Source organism: Atractosteus spatula, chromosome 4, assembly GCF_055471065.1.
Source record: "Atractosteus spatula isolate fAtrSpa1 chromosome 4, fAtrSpa1.hap1, whole genome shotgun sequence".
Lineage (NCBI taxonomy): Eukaryota > Metazoa > Chordata > Actinopteri > Semionotiformes > Lepisosteidae > Atractosteus > Atractosteus spatula.
The window spans coordinates 24,902,389-24,924,436 of NC_142709.1; positions in this window are offsets into that span (position 1 = coordinate 24,902,389).

Genomic DNA, 22,048 nt, shown 5'->3' on the forward strand with positions numbered 1-22,048 from the left:
CCGCGGTGGCTTGTGGGTAGGTTACCGTACCGCGGGTTTGTACCGCGCATTTTGAATGGCTGCATCTGTAGCACAAAGCCAGTAGAGTGGCACAAGAGACGGTGATACAGTTCACAACTTCTTGCTTCATGCATTGTTCACTATTGTGTGCACTCTTACCTTTTGTGTAAGAAAATTTGTGGTTTAGACTTTATCATGGACACTGAAGGTGTTAAGGAAATCATAATTGTGAGTATATGAGTAATAACACACAAAGCAAAAGAAGTGGTTACTCTATATCAACCACCTGTACTGTATTTAGATATAATTAATGATGTCTAAGTAGGCAAGTAGTGTTTTCTATTAATAAAACCCCAATTCACAGTGCTAGTTATTATTGTTTCTTCTGCCATTTTTTATTGAAATTGCAAAAATAGGGATGATTTTTTTAGGTCTGGAATGGATCATAATTTTTCCCCATTAGAAAAAATGGAAACAAGTTTTTCTTTTAATTAATTTTTGCTATATGAAATGGTTTCTGGGAACAAGTGTACTAAAAGAGGTTTGCATGCCTGTTTTTACAGATGTAATTTGTTCCTAGAAACCATTTCAGCAACAGAGCAATTCAGTGAAGAAGTCTCTGTGGATTTATTAAAAAATGTGTCCAGCTAAGTTTAAAATCTTTTCAGGCATCTTGAACTAACTTTCAAAGAGTTTTTGACACTTCAAAAGCTCACAAGTGAACTGGACATTTTTAAAAGTGTGTAAACAAAATTATAATAATAATAATAATAAACTTTATTTTATATAGCGCCTTTAAAGGTGGCTTCTCAAAGCGCTTTACAGGATGACAATAACAATAAATACGAAGAGTATAACAATAAATAAGGAGAATACACAAGATAAGACACAATTACAATATATAGGGGAGACCGTGGATGGTGGTACTAAGAAGTGCAGAGGGGTGAAGAATGGAACCAGTTAAGTAAAGGCTTTTCTGAAGAAGAGGGTTTTGAGTCTGGATTTGAAGGAGTTTAGAGAGGGTGACTCTCTGATATCCTTGGGCAAAGAGTTCCAGAGCTTGGGGGCATAATAGGAGAAGGCCCTGTCACCCATACAATGTAGACGGGCTTGGGGGACAGTAAGGAGGGCAGAATTTAAAGAGTGGAGGTTGCGAGGTGGGGAGTAGGGCGATAATAGTTCAGACAGGTACTGAGGTGCCAAGCCATGCAGAGCCTTATAGGTGAGCATGAGGATTTTAAAGTCTACATGGAATTTGACCGGAAGCCAGTGCAAGCACTCCAGGATAGGAGTAATGTGAACACTTGCACTAGACCTGGTCAGGATTCTGGCTGCTGAATTTATCAGGCATTATTAATTAAAAATAGTTGGCAAACCACTGGTCAATTAGTGCACAACTTGGATGAAACATCTGATAAAATGGTAGCCATGGAGGTTAAAGATAAGATTCAGGTGTGTTTTCGAGAAAAGGGAAAACAAAATTAAAATATTGGAAACTCATCAAAAAATTATGGAATCTGAAGTCTGTGTCTCAAGAGAAAGTAGAGATCCCCTACATGGATTGCTTTGGCCACAGGCTAGGCATTCAGCCAACCCAACAGTGGAAGAGTCTCCTATGCCTTCCATTCCAGTATCTTCCTTGCTGGAAACTCCAAACAGTGGAAGCGATTACCCACTCCAAAGTCTTGAATAAAAAAATTTAGATTCAGGGCACAGTATTACTGATATTTCCCTTTACAATTGCTTTCTCCAGCTGAGAGAGTTATCAGAGATATCGGTTAGAACCATCAATCTAACTATTCATAATAGTTTCGAGCAATTGTGCAGGGATTTAATGAGGATGTTAACTTTAGCAGTTGATTCATTGCAAATCATTGCAAATCAGTCTGAGACATGATTGTGCTGCACGCTGATGCTAAGATAATGAAAAACTCTGATATCAGAAATGTGCCATGAAAAGTATGGGAAAGCAATGTTCATAATCCTTCCAAACAGAAGTTTTCACTAGCTGTAAAAGCTACTCAGGCAGTTTCAACCCTGAGACTGGTAAAGGCCCCCAAGTGGGGTAAAACACACCATAATCCACATCGACAGGACCATGCAAGATGTTCAAGATATGATAGAAGACCAGGGAATTTAGGGAAATTGGGCAAATCAAAGCCTAAAAGTAAGCAAGGAAACTCCAATGCTGCTAGCCTAACCAAGATAGAGCAGCTATTTGAATGCATAATCGGCTTTACCTTCCAGCTACCAGAACTGTGAATGAGTTTTGTTTGATTTGTCTGATCATCTGATTCCGTGGGAGGATCCCAGGCAGAATGAAACATGTAAGTCAATATTTAAAGCTGGTAAAGAGAGGCAAACCAATACTTTTATATGATAATGTCACCATTGAAAAAGCTTTTCAGTATGAAGCATTGCTAGATACATTTGTTTGATCTCATCCGTGCAAAAATTAAACAAAAGACACAAAAGTCTGGAAAAAGACTGGGAAAGAAAACTTGTAATATAACAATTACTAGTTAGACACAATATATTGCTGGAATCACACAGGGAATAGTTATAGTTTAAATTTAACGAAATGATGGTGAAATACAGTATATTGTTTTTATTTCCAGATTTGAAACAGAACCAGTGCTTATTGGACAGGATTTGCTTAACAGGTTGGCACCTTTACTGGATTGCCACCAGCTATATTGGTGGGGTCAGGTTAAATCTCTTTCACAGACTGAAAGGTGTAAGAAAGAGTTTATATTTAAATATCCATTTTGATTATGCAAGATGAGGATAGTGAGGAGAACCTACCTAGCCAATCCTATCTCAGAACATTTTAAATACCCTTCCTCTTCCCTCTTCATCTGCTGCGATTATTTCTACTTTATTTTGCCAGCAGCCATATTACTCTACTCTTCTCACAGCAACTCACAACTGGCAGCCTATTGAAGCTAAGCAGCTGTGAATCTGATCTGTACCTGTATGGGAGACCTCCGGGGAAAACTAAGGTTGCTGCTGGAAAAGGTTTTATAGGGGCCAGTAGGGGCTGCTCACCCTGCGGTCTGTGTGGGTCCTAATGCCCCAGTATAGTGACAGGGACACTATATTTTAAAAAGGCACTGTCCTTCGGATGAGTTGTAAAACCAAGGTCCTGACTCTCTGTGGTCACTAAAAATCCCAGGGCATTTCTCGAAAAAGTGTAGGGGTTGCTCAGCATCCTGACTAAAATTCCCATGGGCCTGTACCAATCATGGCCTCCTAATAATCCCCATCTATTAATTGGACAGCTATTAATTGGACACCTGGTGTGTGTTGAGCATACTGGTGCACTATGGCTGCCATCGCATCATCCAGGTGGGTGCTGCACATTGATGGTGGTGGAGGGGAGTTCCCATTTCATGTAAAGCTCTTTGAATGGAGTATCCTGAAAAGTGCTATATAAGTGTAAGGAATTATTATTATTATTCTTTCTTCCTTTCTGCTATTCTTCCTGTCTCCCCTTTATAAATATTTCATCTTACTCCTTCTCTCACTTACATATCTTTACCCTTCATTCTATCCATTTTTATTTTCTGCTGCAACCCTTGACTCCCTTTGCCCAATCACTTCTTTCATTACCAATTTGTCCCCTATGCATTCCTTGCATTAGGCCAGATTTAATTCCTTGTTATTTCAGCTGAAAAGTAATGGAGGAACTCTAAATTACTCTGCTTCTTACTCTGCAATGAAGAGCAATCTTCATTGCTCTTTTCATTCTATTCTCATTATATCATCCAATCTTCTTCCAAAAATCCCCATTACTTCTTGCTGAAAGAAAAAAAAGAAACACAACTATTTTTGTGGAGAAGGCTCCACAGCCGAAACATTGTGTCTTATTTCATTTTCTTTCAGCATGGAATAAACCCTTACCTGTTCCTTTGCAACCTACACATGCTGACACAGCTACCTACTTGAACTCATTACTTCCTGTCCACCTTATCCTCCCTTCTTAGTCCTGCACCTTGTCCTCTTTCAGTGACATTGCCCCCTTTTTGGACTCTAAAAGTTCTTTAACACTTCATTTACTCCTCATCCGTCAACTCATCTCTTTAGGACCATACACCTTCATATTAGATTTAGAAATGCCATCCCTCTGTCAGGCAGCTGCCCCTGTGTATACTGCAAATAGCTATAAGCTATTTATATATAAAAATAACATGCAACACTGAGGAAAGGAATGTGAAACTTTGCAGAACATTTGTGTGCATTACTAAATCACATCAAATTAACTATCAACTTTAGAGAACAATCAATTTTAATATCCATGTTTCTATGAATGTGAGGGTCAGTGCTAATCTATATTCTTTTTACGTTTTTCTTACAATTTAATTAAGTAAAATTGCTGACCATTACATTTTGTTACAGATATTCCATCTTTGCTAGACTCAAATTTATGTTGTTCCCACAATCCTTTGTTGTTATTTTAACACATTTTCTTTGGTATCAATTAATATTGATGATTGACTGGTTTCACAGACCTCAACTGGGATTAGTCCTGAACTCATTTACCTAAATTAGCGTTAGGTAATCCAAGATCAGTGCTCAACAAAGTCTTTCAAACTACTGCTACAAGAAATAAAATGTAAGTCATTCAAAATTATAATGAAACATTATTGTCTGAACAAAATAATTTTCCATATCAAATGAAGGTATGTAATTTGAAAGTTGAAATTTTCCTACCACTATAACTAGAGAACTAGAGTTCTTTTTTTACTGTCCTGCCAAACTCACTCCTCAAAAGTACAGGGTTAATGGAAGGGAACTTGTCAGTCTGTCAAAACTTGTTATGTTTCTATCTGGTGTAAGAGTGGATGTGTATTTAGAACATTTTATGTTAAAAAAACACAAAAGAAGTATATGTTATGATTCAGCTCTTATGATTGTAACCAGTATCTAATTTTATGACATTACTTTCCTGGTGAGAAACTACTACAAATGTATCTTAATAGTTGCAGTAGTATTTTAATACAATGTGTAGCAGAGAGTGCAATGTGCAATGTTTTTAGTCTATTTCTGTTATTTATACAGTGATTTTGAATATAACAACATAGACTTATGTTGATTCTACTAGGTGTGAGTGACATGCTAAATAATCCAGAATTATATTAACTAATTCAGAAGTGCATTATATAAAACAAGATTTGAGAAAAAGTATAGCCATTAAATAATAATTACTTATCCTGTTCAAACACTGTGCCTCAATATCTCCATTCATGGCGGTTTTGCTCATTTAACAACCATTTAACTGCTCATTTAACTCGCCACTGCCAGCATAAATATTTGAAACAAAACCATTTCCTGAACTTAAAGTACATTTTTGTGTTCACCCAATACTAATAATATCCCATTGTGTTGAATTACAACCAATTATGGATGTATTTCAATTCAAGATTTGCTATCCCTTGAATGACATTTGTTTTAAGGCAGAGTCCAATACAACAGTAAAACAAAAAACAGAAAAAAAACAACACATCACCAACAACTTATATAGCACAAGAGTGTTTCAGAGGATAAGAGAGTTAGAAGTAGGTAAAAGTATTTATAGAGACTGGCAAATGTGTATACACATTGTTTTAAAATTGTAGTGGTCACTGTTTTCTGACCTGACATTTGGCAAGGACATACTATGGGGCAAGAGTGGTTGATCCTGGAGCAGAAAAACCCTTTTTGTTCCAGGGGAAAGAGGAGTGCAACCTGGGATGAAACTGCTTGTTTACGCACTTTGAGCTATAGGTAGTCTGAGATGGCACCAGAGGACAGAGCAAAGACTGCATTCTCCCTGCAGAGCAGGCTATGGCAGTTCCATGTTATGCCCTTTGGTCTGTGTAATACCTTGGCCAATTTTGACTGGCAATAATCATGCCTCTTTATAGTGGCAGAGGAGTTCACTACCAAACATCAAACCAAATCACCACTTTTTGAAACCCTGTTTATGGGTGGTTTAGTAGTCCCAATTTACACTTTTATTATTGGGCTTTCTAAATTTGAGCTTTAAGTGTGTAAATGAATAAGAAGTCTTAAGTGCTTTGGATATCTATGACAATTTCCTTGGTGAAGCCACAGACTCCAAGCCATATTATTTGCAGGAGTGGGTCAAAAGAATCTCACACTCAAGTTTGGAAATGTTATCATAAATTCACTGTAACTCTGGAAAAAGCTCGGAAAGATATCAGCTATCACCTGTTATAACTTTTACTTATTGACAGAAGGGAAGCCTTTCACATTCACGTCATTGTACTCAAAGGGCATACAGATGCAGCCATTCAAAATGCACGGTACAAACCCATACCGCACGCAACTACCCACAAGCCACCGCAGTCTACCGCAGTAAGTGATTGGCTGGCCAAAATGACCGACAGGGGCACTCGTGGTACATTGGTCGGTAGTGAAAAGATTTAATCATTTAATCTCTTTACTGTGCACATTTTAATCCGCTTAGTATTTAATATTTATATGAAATTTTACCACTAAAGGGAAATTTTAGTAGCTGAGCATAAAAACAAGAGGAGCATAACGCATCTGAAGGTCATAAACAATATTAATTTAGGAACATAAACATATGACTGTATATAAACTGTACCATATATGGCTGGTCTTGGTTGTTTAAAGAAAAAATACACACCAGTCTTCCATTTCTCCCTAAACATTTTAAGCATCAAAGTTTTATGAAACAGTCCCCAAATATGCAATTGCTGTATAGAATGAATTTTAATTAAAAAAATTATTTAACACGAAAATTAAGCTGTTTATGTTTAACAGGAATGTTTTGTTTTGTGGACAGACTGCTAGACTAGAGGAAAAGAGCGCCTCCTTCTACGAAGCATTTCGTTGATCTGATCACAAATTCTTTTCCAGTCGCACGAAGTAAGGGTTGAGAATCTCTGATTCACCATGCTTTTTTTTGTGATGGGAGCTCACCCAATCCCTTGGTGTATTTATGCTATATTCACATGTACGGCAAGAATGTTCATTGTCTTCCAATGAAAGGCGGGTGCCTTTTGCCGAAGTCGGGAGACATTAGAGGCTTGCCACACCCGGACTGTTAAACCAACGCATTAGCACGTCAAAGCCCATTGAGGACCCGGGCGCAATAATTGTTTTGTCCCTTGATTTACTGATCTGCATTAATTATGGAAATCGAGTTCCTGCTTTGTGCAGACGACCTGGTCCCGCTGTCGCCCACAGAACAGAGGCTGCGCCAGAACCTGGCACTGCTGGAGCAGCACTGTCAGACCTGGGCGCCGACAGTCAATCTGGACAAGACCAGAGTTATGGTTTTCCAGAAAAAAAGCCAGACCTCAGGTTAACAGCTACAAATTCACACTTAACAACACATTAACACCTAACAACGGGAGCAGGGACGAATTAGGCCAGTACCCACTATTGTTAAACATACAGAAAAGAATATTAAAGTATTGAATATTAGTATTGGCTTTAGTATTAGCCATACAGAACATTAAAGTGCCCCTTTTCCATTCAGCAGGTGCCTGAGCCACTGTGTCCTATCTTCTGACAGTCGCCGTTGTGAATGTCTGTAGAGTGTATCTTATTTTTAGTACTATATTTTTGTATTATATTCCCTATTAATCAAACTCTAAGAGTATGTATCGGCTTGTCCCCTCCTCCCGCCCCTCTCTGTGTACAGTAGAGCCTCCTGTGCAGCCAGCACATGTCCACAGACATTCACAACAGCGACATATCATAAAACGTTTGCACATATAGTTAAATTATTAGTTGTTTTTCAGGAAGTTAAAAAAAAAAACACTTGAATTACTTATCCAGTCTCTCGAAATAAAGTTATTTTTCAAGCAATGCAACAAACGTCGGGCAATGTGTTTTTTTTAATCCAACATTGACAGCCACATCTTAAATCTTGTCAGTCAGCTCTTTTTTCTCTATTTGAATTGTGGCTTACACATAGCACGACTTTAAAAGCTAGAAAGACAGGTTTCGATTCACATTAGCTGGCGAGCCTTGTTAACAAAAAAACAGACAATACACAGGGAGGGGGAGGTCAAGCCAGAGAGAGAGTTTTTTACCCTCTGTCTAAAAACCCAAATAACCCGGGGCTTAGACTCTGGGGGGATCATTGCGTGGTACAGAGCGGAGCTCAGTCAATTCTTATGGAATGTGTTTTCTTTCTTCTTTTTTTCAGCATGGAATAAACCTGTTACTTGATTCATATGGATGCCCTGTTACGTTATACGTTTTAGGAACGTTTCATCTAAACAAACACCACAAAACTATTCTCGATTGTATTTCTGAATGTTATGTTACACCTACAGTAGTTCACTGCTTTAAATACATCGAATTAAGACACCCAAATTAATAATGTAACATGCCACTGTTTGTTCATGAACAAAGTTATACTGAGATTTCCTTAGATACGCGATTAAAAAAAAATAAAAAAAATTTTGAATCCCCGGCGGAACACATTCCATAAGAATCAGCGCTTTTACAGTATATATCGCCTTTAAAGGTGGCTTCTCAAAACGCTTTACAGGATAAAAACAACAAGAACAGCAACAACAGCAATATTGTATTTCATTGCACTTTGAAAACCAAGTAATAACTTAACTATATGTGCAAACATTTCATATGTTGCTGTTGTGAATGCCTGTGGAGTGTATCTTATTTGCCTTACGTCCTGGTTATCTCGCTCGGCCTCCCCCCCTCTCTCCCTCAATTCAATTCAATTCAAGGTGTTTTATTAGCATGACAGATAGGTACAATCAGTGTTGGGTATTAACTTTGCTTTGAGATTCCACTTTTAAAGGTGATATATAAAATTTTGACTAAAATAAATTGATATCTTTGTCTTCTAAGTATCTTAATAAACTTTCAGCATAGCTTTCTCCCCGTTTAGATTTATTTTTCTTAACTAGTATACTTTAGATCTTTTTTTCTGAACCGGGGAAAATCTGATCATGTTTCTCTATAACAACAATAAAAAAACATTATTTTACATATCACCTTTATGTGATATCACCTTAAGGATGCGCAAAGAAATTTAAAATAGTCTTATTTAGGTGTGAGGGTAGGAGTGGATCGCAGCAGGCATAATCGGCAAATTAGGAAAACAAAGAACTGGACAGGCGAGACGTTTATCCAGAGAGTGAGTGATCAGAAAAAGGAACAGCTGTTACACCCAGGTTTTACGCTCTCTCTCTGTTGAATGAATGAAAGCATTTTATTAAAAACGCGTTTGCGTTTGTCTGGGTATTTACTTTGTAATCTGTGGTTTACATCTACTGTATTGATTTGAGATGCCACTTTTAAAGGTGATATGTAAAATAAAGTTTTTTTATTATTGTTATAGAGAAACATGATCAGATTTTCCCTGGTTCAGAAAAAAGACGATTAAAATCTGTAATCTTTGCACTTGTATGTCATCGGAAAATACAATCAGTTTCTGCTTTGTGCTAAGACATTAACGAGTACAACCCCCCTCTCTGCTGAGTGCTGGCTTTAGCGAATTAAACCGGTTTCACAGGTATTAATATGGAATCGCGTATCTAAAGAAATTAATAATGATATAATTATATTCATGTACTGCAACACAAGAATAGTACACGCTGTACATTGTCTGTTGATAATGTTTCTGTAGTGCTTTTTCAGCATTCTGCACATGAACTTGCCGGTGGCGCTGTGGGTTAGGTTCCTGACTCCCACCTCACACAGTCTGTGATCGAATCCCACTGGATTTTTTTTAACAAACATTTCTTTGAAAAAATGAAACACTTCCTGAGTCAGAGATTAATTAAAACCTCACTCGCACCAAACAAATTTATATTTCTAAATATCACAACATGTCCGAATTTAAGTCATTTTAATAACAATGAATAGTCACCTAGGCGTAACAATATAAACATTTATATTGATTTAAATTGCGTTTAAATCGCCTTCATTTAAAACCCATAAATAAAGCTGATACTGTTTAGACTTTTAATTATTTAAAACTGTATTACAGCAGCACAATGCACAATACAACGTAAATCGCTTTCTTTGTCTTCTGTGTAATAATGTTCACCTCTCTGTCCAGCAAATTAACAATAGTAATAATAATGAACTTTATTGTATATGGCGCCTTTAAAGGTGGCTCCTCAAAATGCTTTACAGGTTAAAAACAATAACAACAATACTGTTAGGCTGGGCAAACGATTTTTTTTAAAGAAATACAAAATGAGATATAATGATGTGTTCCGGCTTAGACATTAAGGAAGAGCATAACACATGGGCGGCGTAGAGGTCAGCTCTGGCTTTCCCATCTACTGTATACACTGCAAGTACAACCCCCCTCTCTGCAGGAGTGCTGGCTGTGACGAATTAAACCAGTTTCACAGGTATTTTCAAAGTAGAAGGAGGCGAGATTTCCAGCGAAAGACACCTCCCCCCCCTCAAAAACCCAGTAAGTACAGTACTAGTTAAGAAAGGCTAGGCTCCTCAATGAAATCGCTTTAACATGCTAATACGTTGGTGTAACAGTCCGGGCGTGGCAAGCTTCTAATTTCAACCCGACCACGGTGAAAGGAACCCTTCTTTCATTTGAAGACAATGAACATATTTTAGCCCTGAATGAATTAATAGCAAACATGGTTTACATAAAAGACATTTTTCCAAGAAAGTTTAGCCTTTGTCAATAATGAAACCACTAAATAAAGACATAAGTATAAAAATCTTAAGATTTTTAAAATACATGACTTTGCTAAAATTTATTTGAAAATAAAAACGATTACAAACGCCAGGGGAGAGAGAGAACAGGGGAGGGATGTTGGTTTTGCATAAGGGGCGGGGCTATGGAAATGAGGTCTGTTTGGGAATGTGGAGTTACATGTTCTGGCTGTTTGTGAATTATCGTTGTTGAATATGGAGTATTGAGGTATTGATTTTGTGTAATGCTTTATGTTGAAAATTGAGGTGGATTTTGTTTATGATAAAGAGGATAAACTAGGATGGGAGGAGGGTTTGGTTTTGCATAAGGGGCGGGATTATGATAATTGGAGGAATTTGCGAGAGTATAATGGTTTGATATATTTGATTTTGTATTGTGGTTGTTATCTATGTTTTTGGTTGGTATTATGTTTATATGTTTGTTTTTGTTGGTTGGTTGTTATTATGGTTATTAATAATATGATCTATAGTTGAAATCTGAGCCTAAATAAAAAGAAAAAGCAAGTGATTAGGTTTATGAGCAATCTAATTACTTATTCGTTTAAAACGCTATATAAAATAAAGTTTATCATTAATTTGCTGGACAGAGCGGTGAACATTATTATGCATAAGACAAAGATAATGATCCTGATCAGTTTAGAAATCTGTGTATGCTGTAAGGTTTTTACTTCTTAAACTTTTAAAATACACGTTTCGAATAGAAAGAAATCCTCTTCCTGGTACAGTCGCATGAAGAGAGAGGCGAAACAGCCCTACACAGCCCTGTCGCAGTACACGAATATAATCATATCGTTATTAAATTCTTTAGATACGCGATTCCATATTATATTAGCAGAAAAGCTTAAAACTACCACTTTTTCACACGCTATTTCACATGTTCGTTAAATACTTCGATGCTTAAAATGTTTAGGGAGAAATGGAATACCGGTGTGTATTTTTCCTTTAAAGTACCGATTCCTGGAATCTGACTGGCTGACACCCTTCTGAAGTGGTTCCATAATATCTGGTATATGGAAAAGAAAGCGTTGATAAAAAAGCCTGGATTCTCATGTATCTCAGAGAGCGAGTGATCAGAAAAAGGAACAGCTGTTACACCCAGGTTTGACGCTCTCTCTCTGTTGAATGAATGAAAGCATTTTATTAAAAACGCGTTTGCGTTTGTCTCTGTATTTACTTTGTAATCTGTGGTTTACATCTACTGTATTGTTTTGAGATGCCACTTTTAAAGGTGATATGTAAAATAAAGTTTTTTATTATTGTTATAGAGAAACATGATCAGATTTTCCCTGGTTCAGAAAAAAGACGATTAAAATCTGTAATCTTTGCACTTGTACAGTATGTCATCGGAACATACAATCAGTTTCTGCTTTGTGTAAGGATGGTGTCAAAAAGTAATCTAAGTAGTGAAAAAGCTGTGCTCCTCAAAGCGCTTTACAGGATAAAAACAATAACAACAATAGTGGCTGGGCAAACGATTTTTTTTATAGAAATACAAAATGAGATACTGTATAATGATGTGCATGAACAAAGTTATACTGCTATTTTCCTTAGATACGCGATTAAAAAAAATAAATTTTTTGAATCCCCAGCGCAACACATTCCATAAGAATCAGCGCTTTTATATATCGCCTTTAAACACATATATTTAAACACGCGTTTACGATTTAAATCAAAACGCGATTCAAATCAATATAAATGTTTATTTTGTAACGCATAGGTGACTATTCATTGTTATTAAAACGACTTAAATCTGATCATGTTGTGATATTTAGAAATATAAATTTGTTTGATGCGAGTGAGGTTTTATTTAATCTCTGACCAAGAGAAACGTTTCATTTTTTCAAAGAAATGTTTGTTAAAAAAGAGTCATAGTTCCAGTGGGATTCGATCACAGACCATGTGACATGGGAGTCAGGAACCTAACCCACAGCGCCACCAGCAAGGTCACATGCACAGTGCTGAAAAAGCACTACAGAAACATTATCGACAGACAATGTACAGCGTGTACTATTCTTGTGTTGGGGTACATGAATATAATTATATCGTTATTAATTTCGTTAGATACGCAATTCCATATTATATTCCCTTTTAATCAAATTCTAAAAGTATGCTTGTTGACTCCGGTATCTCTTTAGTTAAAGACTTCGATGTTTAAAATGTTTAGGGAGAAATGGAATACTGGTGTGTATTTTTTCTTTAAAGTACCAAGACCAGCCATATACTGTATGTTTATGTTCCAAAATTAATATCGTTTATGGCCTTCACACGCGTTACAGTATGCTCCTATTCTTTTTATGCTCAGCTACTAAGATTTCCCTTCAGTGGTAAAATTCAATATCTACAACGGGCAAAGTAAAGATGTTTACTGTAAGTCTTTCTATGACAGACAAACGGACCACGAGTGCCCCTGTCGGTCAACCAATCACGTACCGCGGTACCCCGCGTCATCTTGCGTCACGATGCGCGACGCCGTAGCCAATTACCTCCGGTACGTGTCTGTACCGCACACTTTGAATGGCTGCATCTGTATCTATGTACAAGAATTTCAAATTTCAAAATGCATACAGTCTTCCAGGCTTATCTTCTTTATTTAAGACTAAGGACAGCAGTGTACATGCCCTTACCAAAAATATTTGATGGAAAGTTGGGCTGATCCAACTTCTAAATCCCAATGGCCAGTAACAAATATTTATAAATCTTTCATGCAGAGTATATGCAAGAAGCAGCCAAGAGAAACAACATATAAGAAAGAAATGGAAAGGGAAAACAATATTGTCTAATATTGTCTAATCTAATTCTAAATTCTAAATTTTAAAAAATCACCAGATTATTTACTTTAATTTTATAGGATGTATTCCAAACCATACAAACAGTTCAGAATTGATCTAATTACAAGTCCAAGATGCACACTGTGTCAATTCTATTGGCACTGTTTTTGACTGTTTGGGAGTGTCCAGTTAGCCAAAATATCTGGACTCATGTCTTTACAACAAAGGACACTCTAATGGGTATACATTTCAAACCAAAATCTTACCTGTGGTTGTTGAATGATGATTATTCACCTATTTTTATTTCAGAAAAGTCAGATTTTTGCCAGTTTCTGAGCAGTTAAAAGAAACAATTCTATAACACTAGCTAGGTCCAGACAATTTGTCAGATACATACTGGCTACTCACATTTCAATATATTGTGAACTTAGAATATTCAACAGTTAGACTTTATAAGGCAAATCCTAAAACAATGCAATCTTGAGAAGGAATTTCTACAGCTATTCGAAATATGTTTTGATTCTAGTTTCTTTAAATAAGAAAAACACATATAGTGCATTCTATGTTCATGTGTATTAAACTCATATTATATGAGCTTTGGATAAACTTGCACAACTATATTGGTACTGTATTGTTGATTGTAGAATTAATGTTTGTTCTCATTTTGTTTTTGTTTAGTAATCTGTTTGAAAATCCAATTAAAATGTTTATCACAAAATAAAACATTGCCCCGGACCTGAGCACACCAATGCCAATTCTCTCTCCCATCATTCATGTGTGATTGACATGTGGAACCACTGTGTGTTGGCAGAGTACTACAAGGAGGAGAAGGCTGCACTTCTTAAAGCTGGCAGGGCCACTGTGGGACCACATGGACTGGTGCATCATTAGAGGAAAGAACCAGATTGAGCCTTGGTGCACACTGTAGTTGTATGGAACAGGGATTTGTACCAGAAAGAGGGATACTTGACTCTTGCTCCAGTGCTGTGAAAGGGCTAGCTGCAACAGCCCACAATGGATTGCTTTATTGAAGATGGTCAGCTGGGGAGTAACAATACCTGCTACTGATCCAAGATTCCCATAGACCAGCTGTGTGGAGTGGCTCTCCTATTATGGCTAATAATCTGTCTTTATGATTATATCATGTAGAGGGAGGCGTTTAAATTACTAAATTGATAATGTAATGAGTTTATATTATCAAATTTTGGAAAGATAAGGGAAACAATTTTACAATACATTTGAGGTGCGCATTAATGTAAAAAGGAAACATTCTGTAAACAAAGGAATATTGCAAATTATCTGTGTAGCAGGTGTTTCTCAAATACTTTAACTTTGATAGTTTCAAAATTAATATAGTTTCAAAGTATGAATAAGAATTATGTTTTACAGACAAAAACAAGAGAAATACAAAGGGCAAGGTAAATAAAAATGTAAAAGATGGAGATAAAACAATATGACACAATTAGTTAAATCTGTGTTTAACTATTACTATTGTTACTATTCAAACACTACCGATGGATATACAGAGATAAAATGTTTAGTAATGTACTGAAATCAAACTACAAATTACTTTAAGTACATATGTTGGTAGTATGCAGGCAAGCTTTAAGAATAAGTAACATTTCTAAGAATGAATATTTAAAAATTCATCTAGGTCTGTTTTTTTTTATTTCCAAGATAAACAGCAAGCATAACACGCAAGAGAAATGCATTGTCAGAAGCAGCTCTGCTAGAAAAGATGGCCAAATCAAATTTAAACGCATGCAAGGACAAAAAATGACATAATGTACCAGTATGGTCAAGATTTCATCTAAGAAATACGAATATTGTATTTGTATCCAAGCAATCATTTCCTTGTTTGGTCAACATTTCTGAATCTGACACATTTCCCTAAGGTTATAGCACAAACCGTCAGAAGCAATTACTTTAATAGTGATGTAATTTCCAGAGATGCATTCTTCGGGGCATGCAGTTTAAGCTAGGAAGATCACTGAAAGCTTGGTTAGAGATACTAAACTGCTTGTTAGGAGTCATATTTGTGGAAAAAAGGATAGAATTACACTTTAAATTTTGTAACTGCTCTATAATAAACATAGGTAACTAAAGAGCACACTGGGATGAAATTAATACTTGGTCCAAATGTTTATGTTTATGGGACTGTACTAATCATTCAAATGTGATTTGAACTAAACATCAGACAGGTAACCTGAAGATGGCTCAAAGGCCAACCAATTGCATTTTTTTCTGCTTTTTCAGCACGGAATAAAACTTTATTTGTTTAATCATATAGCTAAATGTGCTAAATGATACATTTTCATATCAATGTTACTGGTAAGTACATTAGAACATAAGAACAGTTACAAAAATGGAGGCCATGTGGATTAGATGGCTTTGGAGGGTTGCCTGAACTTCCAGTCAATCAAATACGTACCCTAGGAGAACAGCACATGTAATAAGCAATAAACCCTGTCATAAGCATTTTCAAATGCAAGGCCAATATGCAGGAGAAGGTACAAAACAGTTATCTATTACCTAGTGGTATTCGCCATCTAACTAAGATCATTCACCACAATTAACCTTAAATGACTGTGTCCTCTGAAAACACAATCAGATTAATTTGATCATTAGCACAATTCTTAACAACCCAAATTCAAGATATAGGTGAGGTTGGTCTGTGTAAATTCAAATCAGGACTATTTTATTTTATTAAAATAAATTAGTTTATCAGGAATAAAAAAAAATACAAACAAGGGCTTATGGAAAGAATTGAGGAAATGGTTGGAAAATAGAGAAATAGAAAAGTGCTAGTTGCTAAGATATAGAATAATTAAGTGTTCGTAAATTCAAAATTCTTATTCAAGTTGAAAGGCATAAAGTAACATTAAATTGTTATCAAGATAAATGTTTTATACTATCCCTATCAAGCACTGAAACCAAGCACAATGTAAATGCAAACTAGAAGTGTGCAAACTACGAAAACCTAAAGTGTTCCTACTGCTTATGTTCTGGATAGCAGTGAAGTAGACTGCAGTAACCTGATCCGTTAGGGTTTGTCAAGGCAAGGAGTGATGTAACCCTGCTCAGGAGCAACCCGGCATTGTTGTGGAGTGCAATAGATGGGCTGTTGGCTGGAGAGCGTGGTGCAGCATATCAGGCTTTGCTTCCTTGGTCCAGTTGAGCTCTGCTACTTCTTCACCTTTGTATGATGGCATCCTTGGGTCTTTGCATTCAATCCTCTTGGGCCTAAAGTCATGGGACTAACTTCCTGTTTTCCCTGGCCTAACGTCTGGTCTTCTTTTTCTCCTGGGCCTAAATTCCAAATTGTCGTTCTTGGCTTGCCCTATTTATGAGCTTCAGACAAAGACATTCCAAAGTCTTGTCTGCCAGGGTTCTGGTTGGCCAATTAGAATCTGAGATTCCTTTAGGAATTTGTATTGCTTCTATCATGAGAGACAGGATAAAATGTCCAGTAAACTACTTCTGAGTAATACACACAGGTTTGAAATTAAGATTTCTAAACAATGCATTTTTTTGCCCAATCATTTGATATCAAACAAGCTTAGCTCACTTCTTCCTGAAATAACTATGGTGCCTTATATTGTATTTTATATTTAATATTGTGGGTTTACTCCTTTGTAAGGAAATTAAGTATGTAATATGGCAACACATCCAGTACTTCATACAGTCTTTTTTTCAATAAAGAATGAAAGATACTAGTTTATTAAGTCAAAATTCTGATTTTCTATACAAAATATGTTCTTCTCAATATAATATCTGATACAGTATGTCCACAATACAAGTAGTGATGTCACAAATCGCTCTCACGTGGGCAAGCGCTCCCGCATTCCCACGAGCTCTCCCCGTACCAAATGTGCACGCACCAATCAGTCCTCTATTTAAACCCTCACCAGACCCCCTTTCAGTGCTCACGATTGAGATTCTCTCCCTGAGCTTTGTTTCGACCAACTCCTTCGCTATACTACTGTTTTCTCTCCTGGACCTAGACCCTGCTGTTTTTCGACTACGCCTTTGCCTTCCGATTTCGTACCTTCGCCTCTACAACACTCTCTTGGATCCCGACCCCAGCCTGTTTCCTTACAAACGTATCAAATCATATCAGCTTCGCAAAATATCTTCATTAGAATACTTCTAGAAGGAATTAATAGAAAGAACATGAACAAAATAAAAGAAAAATAACATATCAGGGATAAATTAAGAAATTGTTGAAAGCCTGACTCAATCAGAAGTATAGATTTTTGCAGTCTTTTATCATGTATAGATTCTAGAATATTACTAGAATTGACAGTAGTTGTTAGATCTACTTTCAATATAGATACATAAAGTAATGCTTTCTTACCAGATCAAATGTAATATTTCCTTCCTTCATTTCCCTATCCAGTTTAAATGCATATATCCCAATCACATTTAGTTTATGTTTAAATTAGATACACCTCCATTATAATTTTTAGCTTGAACAATGCCACGTAGCTGCCTACACCTCTTCATTGAATATTAGTTTTAGGACCTCCCTTTGATACTTCACATGAAATGCCGATGTATAATGTTGGTCTCACTCTGTTTTAGTACAGAAATTACAGTAGCAAAAGAGGAGGAAATCCAGAGGAGAATAAAATACAGAAATATAGTGGTAGGAGTTAAATGGGTCAAGGCCATTGGTAAGAGATGTCTTTTTACTGCCACCTATGCTTTTTTCTTTCCAAAGTTAGATGTATACAGTACATTTTATCTCATTTGACTGCAATTGTCATGTATACAATACAACTAATATTCTTATTGGTTCTGCTATTTAAATGAATTTGTTGTTAAGATTAGTAATCAGACCATTTCCACATTATTCTTCAGTTAATGAATTCCAAAATGATAACCTTTCCCCTTTTAACACAGTCATGCCTGAAGTGTAGGGCTACCGTGTTAAAATTCAACACTGACTTTAAAGCATAAGAGAAGAGTGCTGGCTGCATGGATACTAGTCATCGAAAGTCAAAACTTTATTTGCTTAACAGTATCATTAGCAACCACAGCCAAGTCCATATTTATATTTTTACGGGATATAAAATAAGTTCAGAAAAGAACAGGAAAAGCACTTGCAGATAAACAATCTATTCAGAGTTGCAGGACCGGAGTTGGAAACCTGATATCCTCTGTAAAACATATTAAATAACTATAAAGACACAATAATGTTTCATTTAATTATGAATAGATTTCTGTTATACTGCATCTATGATTTTGTCTCGAAGGCTAGAAACGTGGGTCTTAATGGTAGAGGTACTACTGCTGCATTTCACAACATTATAATACTCTTAAAAATATTATTCAAGCTGGATATCTTGTATTTTATAAGCATGGTAAAAAATGAATAATGAAACATCTTATTTTCACCTCAAAACTACAGATGCAGCCATTCAAAATGAGCGTTAAAAACCCGCGGTACAGTAACCAACCCGCAGGGCACCGTAGGGCACCGCGGTAAGTGATTGGCTGGCCAAAATGACTGACAGGGGCACTCGTGGTGCATTGGTTGGTAGTGAAAAGATTTAATCATTTAATGTCTTTACTGTGCACATTTCAATCCGCTTAGTTTTGAATATTTATATGGAATTTTACCACTAAAGGGAAATTTTAGTAGCTGAGCATAAAAAGAAGAGGAGCATAACGCATCTGAAGGTCATAAACGATATTAATTTAGGAACATAAACATTACTGTATGTACATAAACTGTACTGTGTATGGCTGGTCTTGATAGTTTAAAGAAAAAATACACACCAGTCTTCCATTTCTCCCTAAACATTTTAAGCATGAAAGTTTTATGAAACGGTACCCAAATATGTGATTGCTGTATAGAATGAATTTTAATTTTAAAAAATTATTTAACACGAAAATTAAGCTGTTTACATCTTCCGCCTGAGAACAGTCACCTGTTGCTACCCAACGCAGAAACACAGCCACTAACTAGCAAAGAGAGGACATTAGCTAGCCAATATGATAAAGAAATAAATGATTATTTTGTTTATTTCTTTTGCACATTTATTTGAACATTTCCATCGATTGTACAAGCACTTGGAAACTGTCCAATCCCTAGTTCATCAAGCATTTACCGGTCTGGCGCCGGTCTGTGTCTTCTAGGATATAATGCCAGGGAACTCTTGTTTTTATGTCCACTATAACTACACTGGGCAAACGTTCCGAGGTCAAATTCTTCCAGCACGGGGGTACCTTTAAAGCGGAAACGACGGCACCGAAATTTTTTGGCGCGCCTTCTCTTTAAAGCCCTGGCCAAATATGAAGACAGTACGTACAGTTATAATTCAAACGGAATTAAAAACTACACATCCCAGTTACCATGGTGGTGCTTGTGATCATTGCGTTTAACCAACGAAACAGGGCGAAAAATCAGTCACATGACTTTGGGGCAGAGTTTCGAAAGTTTAACCTATCAGCAACAAAGCGAAATTTACACAATAGGCTACCTCAAACTGTCAGTTACATGACTGTGTATGTCGCTTAAGCCACTCCTATTTGGCATTTTAGTTATGGAGGCGAGAAGACGCCCCCCCCCCTCTCTGGGTGTCTGATTTGCCACCATCTTTAACTGTTCGGTGTCCGAATCGGAGTAGCTACGCGTACGAAATAAAGTTAATACCAACTACAAAACATATAATTTTGTGGTAAGAGGGCGCAAAACATCAGTATTTACTGCTATTAATTACTGTACGATTTATAGTTGAAATCTGAGCCTAGATATAAAGTTAGATATAAAGTTAAAATCTCGACAAAGCAATGTAGGAAATACAGAGAAAATAAATCCTTTCTGACATCTAAAATCAGTTTCGATCAAGGTCTCTAAAACGAACAAGAAAAAGAGGATTTTCGGAGGGCAATTACGCTGTGTTTATATAGAATAACTGATTTATGAGCAATCTAATTTCTTGTTCGTTTAAAACAGTGAAATGTCAGCTGCAAAAGATCGCACCAGAAACAGCACTCTCTCTGCCTGTCATAGACGTTCAGGAAAGGCTGAATGAAGTCATGTCAAGTACAATAATTCGGTGATCAATAATAACAGTTGTAGGACAGTATATAAGGAGGATAAGGATTTTGAAGTTGACTCGAAATCTGATAGGTAACCAGTGCAAGGACTTGAAAACAGGTGTAATGCATCCCTGATAGGATTCTTGCTGTCATATTCTGAACATATTGAAGATTGCTCAGTGTGGATTTAATTTCCCCAGTGAACAGGATGTGCATTTATTAATTCTAGAAAAAAAAGCCTTTCTTGATTTCTCTAGTTCTTAGTTTCTCTAGTTCCCTTTAAAATAAACTATTATTCCACAATGCAGAGTATTACATGGCCAGTATTTACACATGATATTTGTGATTTAAAGAAATTAACACAAGCAGCTTTTGGAGATTTAAGTGTTGGCTGAGTTATTGCAGGATAAAAGACTAGAGATGTTGGCAAGAAGAAGATAATTTGGGGAAAGCTGAGGAATACACTTATAACAAGAACACTTCCTAATGGGGTTAGGCATACTTTTGATGAAGATGATGAAGTTAACAGACTATATGTTTACATAGATACTGAAATAAGGATTGTATTTTAGATTATGTGTAGTTGCTGGCATTGAACTGTGTGTTGGATGCACATGAATTGAAGGAATGGGCAAACATAGCTGATGCGGATCCACAGAGCCAGCATATTAAGATGTTTATAATTAGAGGCAATTTGTTTAAATAACTAGGTATGGATACTGATGTGCAAGAGAGGTGGAAAGGCTGTTTCCTTAAGCCAGCACTATAAGATATTTTATTCTCAGTGAGATGCTGCCATTTCATAGTGGGTTTCTAACACTGTGTATAGTTCCATCCACACAGTGCCTTTACTTCCATCCATTTCTAATCTCTTTATCCAGTACAGAGGATTTGGAGCCTATCCCAGTAAGCAACGGACACAAGGCAGAATACACCCTGGACATAGCGCCAGTCCATCACAGGACAGACAGACAGACACAAACACACACACACCAGGGCCAGTTTTCCCATAAACCAATTAACTTACCAGTATGTTTTGGAGTGCGAGAGGGAGTCATATCACACATATGGAGAAAAACCATGTAACCCAGAGAGAACATGTAAACCCCACACACACAGGATGGCAGGAATTGAACCTAGGACCCCAGTGCTGCAAGATAGCAATGCTAACCACTTCGCCACCATTATAAATGGATGGATATCTTAGTTATCTTTCTAGTTCACAGGTTTGCATGCATAATTTAATTTTGAAAGCCACTGAGACATCAGGTACTACTGTTGTATTTATGAAAAAGAAACAAAACAAAAAACATACTAACAACTGTGCCATCCTACTCCTTAGTTAATACATTTTATTATTCATAAACAGTTAACATTGTTAGCAAAATATTTTGAATTATATTTAACCCTATTTTTTCTTTAGTTTTGTATTTAACTTATTATATGATAGTCAGACTTAATGTATATTTGAACAATGAAAATATATTTTTACAAGATGCGGGGGAAAGTGCAACAGCTTATTACAG